The sequence below is a fragment of the Coptis chinensis genome, chromosome 5, assembly GCF_015680905.1.
Source record: "Coptis chinensis isolate HL-2020 chromosome 5, ASM1568090v1, whole genome shotgun sequence".
Lineage (NCBI taxonomy): Eukaryota > Viridiplantae > Streptophyta > Magnoliopsida > Ranunculales > Ranunculaceae > Coptis > Coptis chinensis.
In genome coordinates, this window is record NC_141460.1 from 45935451 (window position 1) to 45943622 (window position 8172).

Below are 8172 nucleotides of genomic sequence, written 5' to 3' on the forward strand. Positions count from 1 at the left end.
GTAACTTGCTAACGGATGAATAAGTGTTACTAATAAAAAATCCCAACTGTTGCAAAATCACCCAAATGGTGTAGTGAAACCTTTCAATGTTGTAATCGATTAATATCAAACTCGTTTGCACGCAGCAATCAATCTCCAATTTCAATTTAATGAAAGACTGTAAAGTTTTGGAAAATAAAATACTAAAGATCATCTCTAAAATCCCCAAAATTTAGAAGTGAGGGCGTGTTCCATTCTTAATATTCTTCTTCGTATGTATTAGGTCTTATAAATTTATGGGCCGGACCTTGCTTATGGGGTTTAAGCCTTTTGGGTATTGGTGGCAGTTTTTTATTTTCTATTTTTCGTTTAAGGGCGGCTAGTCTAGCAAACCAGTGTCCACCTTATTTCATTTCTATTTAACCTAATTTTTTAGATGGTCTTTTTCTAACTAATTAACTTAATTAAGAGATATATTAATAATAATACTTCTAGAAGTCACATTATAAGTGATTTCGAAAACTTGGCAAATTCACTTTTAAAGTGATGTTGAATACACTACTAAAAAAAGGGCTTATAAGCTCAGCTAAAAGGTGAGATGTTAGAGTTTTTATCTCGGTTTTCTAGGAAAAAACAACCGAGGTAAAATCCACTGAGGTAATAGAGTTTTATAAAACCGAGATAATAAGCTACTAAATTATCTTAGAAGTCTGACATCTTATCTAAATATATTATCTCGGTTTTCTAAATAAAACCGATATTATATAGAATAAAACCGAGATAAATTGTTGATTGAAACCAATTAGTATAGAAGAAAACTGAGATGTTTTTTTTATTGAAACCGAGATAATATCAAAAAATAACCGTGATAAATTCTTTTGGAAAGAGAGATTCTTGAACAACCTTTTATCTCACCCTATGTCAGTTTTTGTTGGTATTGCTCATGACAATTAACCAGCAAATAAAAACCTGTCCCAAACCACCACATTTTCTTTCATATTCATAAACATCAACACCAATTAACAAAAACAACCCAACATAAGTAAATTCTTTGAATAACTTATTTCATTAAGAGAAGAAAGAACAATGTCGAACATGAACTTAACTTTCAAAGAGTACTAGTGATCAATCAATTATATATAGAAACTCAAATATTGTATCAACTACTATTCTTCGAACTATAATAAGATATTTTTTTAACCTTTCTCTATATATTCAGGAAAGGAGACAGATGGTTCCTGCTGAATTTCCTTATTACAGATGGTTCCTGCTAAATTTCCTACTCAAAAAAAATTTGAGAATCCACAAGTCCTAAAGTATTCACGTCGGTCATCAGCTGTGAAAAATTATAGGCTCCAAGACTCTCTTCGTCAACTTAGTAAGTGGAGATGAATATCCAAGATGATCCTGATCCATAAGAGAAACATCATTTCTAACAAACTCATCATGTGCTAACTTCTGAAAGAATGACCAATGTTTAGTTCCATCAATTGTATAAACGGACTTATGCTAGAGGACTCTTCATCAATCTTTCCTTTGAAAATATATCGACAGAAAATCCTCGGGGAATCGGTTATTGATGTCAATAAGAATATCTCCACGCTTGGCAACCGAGGACTCAACTTGAGGTGCATCTTTAGTGGAGGCCCCTACCTGAACAGAATTATTTGATTGCTCAAGGACATAATTACTATGTGTGTCACTGGAAGCTATCTCACCCCAATAAAGCTCTAGTTGGATAGATGCAGGGTCCTCACATTGCTTAGAAGTTACTTCTAAGCAATAAAACCACACAATAAGAGAGAATATAAACAAAATAAGAAGGGCAAAAAAAGGAAGGATTGAACAAGTATAAAAATGTTGCAGCAGTGACCTTACCAGAAAAATGTTGCAGCAGTGACCTATCCTTTTCATATTTATCTCTTTTCCAAATGGTACATATAAAAGAATCAGAGGGGGTGGACAACCCAACTTTACAAAAGAAGATAGAAAAATGTGAAGTAAAAATGAAAGCATATATTAAAAAGCTGCAAATCCACTCATAACACTACTAGTTATCGTCATTATACAATATACAAAGGAATGAGGTCATGTAATGTTAATCCTTGGTGCACACTCAAAACCACAAGACAAATGTCATCAGACATTTGTAACCAAGGCTCTATCATAGAAAGTATATATAATGAGATAAAAAAAAAAAATACCTTCAAGACAAATGTCACCAGACCACACTACACTACATCCATTACTAGCTGATTTTAAAGCTGACATGAAACGCTTATTGGGAGCAAAATTCTCCTTAGTGAACCCCTGATTGTAGAACAATTTAAGGCTTTCATTGCAAACTTCCTTTTCATTGAGTTACCTTTCTAAACCATAAGCAAGAGAATCATCGATTATCTGTCCCGGATAACACAAAATTTATCCGGCTCAATAGCGACAAGAGTCCCACGAAGATCCCCAAATGTGTTGACCAACCCTTGTACCTAAAACATTGCCAATATTATATAGACAGGAGATACAAAGAACCAATTAGATAAGCTGAAAAATCCAAAATGACTTATAGCAAATGTAAGTGTGAATGTGTATCCAATAAAAGAAGCCACTGTTCCAGCAGAAAACTCACCCTGCGACAATATTCTTTTAGTATTTTTGGTAAAAGAAGTACATGGCTATTTAACATCAAAGTCTTATGCGAGCAAAACAAGCCAACCAAAACAATATGAAAGTACTTAATGGAACTAGTAAGATCTTCTTTGTATAAAATACATTTTTTTTATTAAGCATTAATTACTCTTACGAAGCTTTGACTGGCCGTTGCATATTTCCTATATCAGAGAATACGACTACCAAAGTCTGACACGTTGTCCATTTGAACATTGAGAATCATATCCAAATAAACATACTCCAAAAAGAGGTCACAGTCACGTGGAAATGCTTACTGCTTTCACTTTGCTTCCGCCGAGACAGTATAAAGTTAACAACGAAACATAAACTACAATTCTAGTCACAGCTTCATTTGCAGATCTGAAAATTCCAAGCTTTGTGTCACTCGACTGGTAGGCCAAAATCTGCCAAGTTTAAATGAGCCCATCAAAGGTTTCAGTACTTTTGGTCTATAGAATGATAGCATGACTAAAACTCTAGTATTTCTGGTAGAGCAATCATATTCCTGACAAGAAGGCAACATGTCCACAACTCCATATGACAATGTAAATTACCTGATTACCGAATGTTGACATTTGACGCTTTTCACCACCAAAGGATCTAACCTGAAAGCAGAACAAGTACAGAAAGCCAATCCACATATTACAGTTTATCCTTGATAAAGTACATTGAATTGGCTACTCAGTATCCACTCACTCAAGCGGAGTATTTTGGACACTTACTGTACGGATGGCTGAAAATGTTTCACTCGCACAATCAGATATGTACGCTTGGGCCATTCCATGAGCTTTGAAAACAGGTATAGTTGACCACTTGTATATGGCTTGTGATTTTAATTCACAGTTAGTCAACGGTTGTAAGAAAACCATGATAATGTAAAACCATAATTTTCGTATGAAGTTCTCTTGCTACAATGTAATATGATCTGCAAGTGCAGGTGCAAGTCATCTCAACTGCAGTTTTCCCCGATTAAGCCACCAAGCCTCTTTTGGCTAAACACAATAAGAATCTCTGGTGGTAACTTCACTTCAAGAAACACGAATCATACCGTAAGCCCTTGTGGGGCTGCTTTGATGCAGATGCCTTTGGGCTTCTCAACCACAATGGCTTGTGTAGTCGGGAACCATCCCGCCACAGAAGCTGCGCATTCGCAAAGCACACCTTGTCACCTTTGTTGGGTCAATTACCCCAGACTAAATTAAGTTCTCGTACTTATCTGTCATTGCATTATATCCAATCTCCCATTCTCCTTCTTTTATTTTCTCAACAACTACCTCTCCTTCAACGCCGGCATTGTGGGCTATTAAAGATGCAGGAGCTACAAGTGCCTTTTGCACAATGTCGCACCTAGCCGTTCATCAAAGATCATCAAATTTTTCCTTAATTGCAGGAACAAACATTGATAGGTGAACCAATGCAAACCCGCAACGATCCCTTCCTCTATGGCAGCAAAAGTTGCATTCTTTGCATCCTCAATCCGAGCTTACGATCCTCAAGCTCGGGTTTCGTAGCGGCACCACCTTTATAACTGCAACTCCACCTGACAACTTGGCAATTCTCTTGGCCAGCTTCGAAATCATACACGAGAATCTGTCTCCGGACAACTCCCTTTTTATCCGAGCTATTCTAGCGTGGATCTCATCTTTTGACGCAAAGATTCGCAATTATTGTGGTTGAATCCTTGCTGATGGTCACCTTTCTCGCAATTCCAAGCTGCTCAACTTCAGTATTTTCTATCATCAAGCCCGGATCACCGGCTTGGAACTCAAATCTGTTAGAATGGCAATATCTTGAAGAAGAGCCTTTAAGCCTCTCACCAAAACCTGGTGCTTTTATTGCAGCTACATTGATGATACCTCGAAGCTTGTTCACAACAAGGGTAGCCAAAGCCTCCCCAGTGACATCTTCAGCAATAATAAGTAGTGGAGATCGCAATTGGGTTGTCTTCTCCAACAAAGGAATTATATCTTTTATCGATGAAATCTTTTGATCTGTCACCAAAACCTTTGCATTTTCAAACTCAGCAATCAACTTCTCTGGATTTGTCACAAATTGTGGGGAGATATACCCTCTGTCAATCTCCATTCCTTCTTCGACATCAACTGTTGTCAGGATGATGAAGACTCAATAGACAAAACACCATCAGCCCCAACCTTATCGATAGCATCGGCAATCATGATACCAATATCCTCATCATTTCCAGCAGAGATAGTGGCAGCAGCTTTTACGTCATCACGACCTTCGATGGACCTTGCTTTCTTCTCTAGCTCTGCCACTAGACCCTGTATAGTCTTTATCAATTCCTTTCTTAATCGAGACGGGATTTGCACCAGATGTAACACTCAACAACCCTAATTTAATGATTTCGTGCAGAAGAACAGATCTTTGTCGTTGTCCCATCACCAGCAGAGTCATTTGTTTTACTTGCAACCTTTTGTCGAAGGAGTAGTTGTGTTACATACAATGCTAAATAAAACTACCAATAATACATATAGCATACACGTTGAACACAATAACTAAATTTTAAAGTTCGATCATCACAGACAAGCCAAACACCAAGCAGTCAAATCATTATTATGCTCATAATCGCTTATGCCTCATCGGCTCATCCTACTATATAGTGAAACACCGAACATTAGTTCAGAAAATATATAGTGTTCAGTGATCATCGATTTCTTTCATGATCATAAAATATAATGAGTAGAAAAGTTAAAAGGGCAACACACAAGATGGGACTGCAGGAGCAAAGTTGGTATATATCCGAGATGCCCAACAAGCATTACCAGAAAAAATGTGAATCGTTATGATGACAAGTGCTCACCCTAAATGAGGGGTGACAGCTGACAACCCGTAAGACGGAAAATACAAATGTTACAAATGTGAGTCTCTCTCCCACAGGAAATTCTAACTCCATCAAAGTAAGTACATAAAATTGGAATTCTGTGGAACTTTTCAATAATTCCAAATTGTAAAACTCATTAAATATTAGTTTTAATCTCAATTCCTCAACAAAAAACAAAGAAAAAAAGTCCTGGAATTATAATTTCAGTTACTATTCATAGTAAAATCTCGAACAGACCTATATGTTTTTTCTCTTAATCCTATATCTGCAAAAAAACACTCAGCTCTTAAACCAAGCACTGCAAAACAAGCATTTTCTTCAACTTTTTAAATGTGAAAAGAGCCATTTCTACTTTCGGATAGAATATTAATGATGGCTAATGATTTCAAGTTTCAGCGCAGGAGAGCATAATCACTGTAAGATAGTTTTCTGTTCATAAAAAACGAAGGGTGGTATCTTTGATGAAATCATTTGTCCAAAGCAGAAACACTATATAATTTCTCTACAAATTTGATTACACACATCAATGCCTCCTGTATAAAACTCAAAAAAATCAAAAGAAAGGAGAAGGGCCAAAATATATATAAGCTAATAACAACCACTAGCGATCTTTGAAACAAAATAATTATGTGTAATGCGTTTTTGGAAAAGGGGGAAATATAGGAGAGAAGATTTTAACAAGACAACTAGAAAATCAGGGGGTGATTTAGACATAACAAATCATGATGCCAACAAACGAGCATCTAAAGAAAGAATATCCTACCTCCCTTATGAGAGCCGCACCAAAGATTTTCCATAGGATCTGCAAGTTCAATTGCCCGAGCAATTGTTACCCGTCATTCACCACTTTTGGGCTACCATATTCATCCAACACCACATTCCTTCCTTCAAAATATACAAGAAAGATAGCGGAAACAAGAATTTTGAGACCAATGAATGGTATTACTAAAAGAAGTATATATCCAGATAGAACTTAGTGGACATAGGCAAACCAAACTAAAACATTTTCTATAAGGTCCTGTTCTCATTATATACCTCTTAAGCATATATCTATCACAAAACAGAACAATCGATATAAATGATATACCTCTAGGACCAAGGGTAACACCAACAAAGATCAAAAGCTTATCAATTCCAGCCTGAAGAGCTGTCCTTGAAGCCCCACCAAAAGCAATTTCCTTAGCATTTGCACGTCTAACAAACCTGGTTGCTTTTTTCTCGCAGTAAATGGTCTACAATTGAACTTCTGCCTCTGATTTGTCCTATTACTAAGGCTTCCCTGAGTTGGGAATTGGAGGATGGATGAAGTGGTGAGGGCATTAGCAGACGCCATCTTCTTCTTTTTTTTAACAAAAGCAAATCAAGTTGAGGCAGGACGACCAGAACCTCCTCAGATCCAATTTGTTTTAACAAGGAATGAATAGCTGATGGAAAAACTGCAAATCAGTTTATAAAGGTTAGGCACTAACTTATTTATACATGAATTTTCAAAAATCTGACTAGTTTTGAACACTATATAATCTCCTAGCTTAATCTAAGATAATTTTAGTACCTGAAAACCCATAAGAGTTGTTAAACTGCTGTGGAGTTGAAATGGGTAGTGGAACTTGAATTGTTTCTGAGTCGTTGGTGCGAGAGGTGAAGAGGGCAAAATACACGGATAGTGGAGAGCGAGATAGCTGGATTAAAAATACACGAAGAGATATATAGTGGAGATCGAGCGAGATAGTTGGGATTAAAAATAAACGAAGAGATAGCAGAGAGCGAGATACTTGGGATTAGAATGGCAGTTGCCATTATCGTGAGTTCGTGAATGATATTCCTGATCGAGATAGAGAGTACTGTAGAGCGGGAGTTCAATTTTTTTGGGAGTTCAATTTTTTTTTGGGATTTCTGTTTTCTTTAATATATTTCGAGATATTTGGTATAATAGCTATTATATCATTTTAGTGCCGAGATATTTGGTATAATAGCTATTATATCATTTTAGTGCCGAGATATTTGGTTTAATATCAATTATATCAGTTCAATGTGAGATAAATTAAATTTCCTATTATATCAGTTTTAGAATGGTGAGATAAATGAAATTTCCTATTATATCCGTTCCACAATGGTGAGATAAATGAAATTTTCTATTATATCAGTTCCTATCCACCAGTGGTAAAATCCATATATTTTATCTCGGTTAAGTAAGAGGCGAGATAACATATTTATACTCAGAGTTAGTACCTAAATTACAGGACATATTATCTCATTTACAGGACATATTATCTCTCTTATCAGCAGAACCGAGATAAGGCTAATTTTAGAACCGAGATAAAAACCCTTTTTTTTAGTAGTGATATATAGATATTACATCACTTTATAAGTGGCACGGTGAGTGACAACACCTTTAAAGTGATGTTGAATACATAGATATTACATTACTTTATAAGTGACACAGCGAGTGATGTAAAAAAGTGTTACTACATCACTATCTCGACATCACTAATTAAAATGATGTTGTACAACTCTACTACATCAGCTTTTGAAATAAGTGATGTTAAAATAAATTGTGATAATGATTACATCACATGCTAAGAAAAGTGATGTCATAGTTTTCTTATGACATCACTTCGCTGAAGTGATATAAAATTAGCGATGTCATATGTCATATTTGTTGTAGTGAGTTATCAAATCAGGCA

General features: G+C 35.9%; 1 pseudogene across 1 annotated transcript; it reads right to left on the reverse strand.

The window, feature by feature from the left end:
- Positions 1-3664: 3664 nt before the first annotated feature.
- On the reverse strand, positions 3665-7222 carry LOC147497666 (ruBisCO large subunit-binding protein subunit alpha-like; annotated as a pseudogene). The gene is made up of 4 exons (XR_015197178.1): positions 7041-7222; positions 6576-6924; positions 6252-6373; positions 3665-5077 (listed from the first exon to the last, which is right to left on the reverse strand). The product of XR_015197178.1 is annotated as a ruBisCO large subunit-binding protein subunit alpha-like (transcript).
- Between the last annotated feature and the right edge of the window lie 950 nt (positions 7223-8172).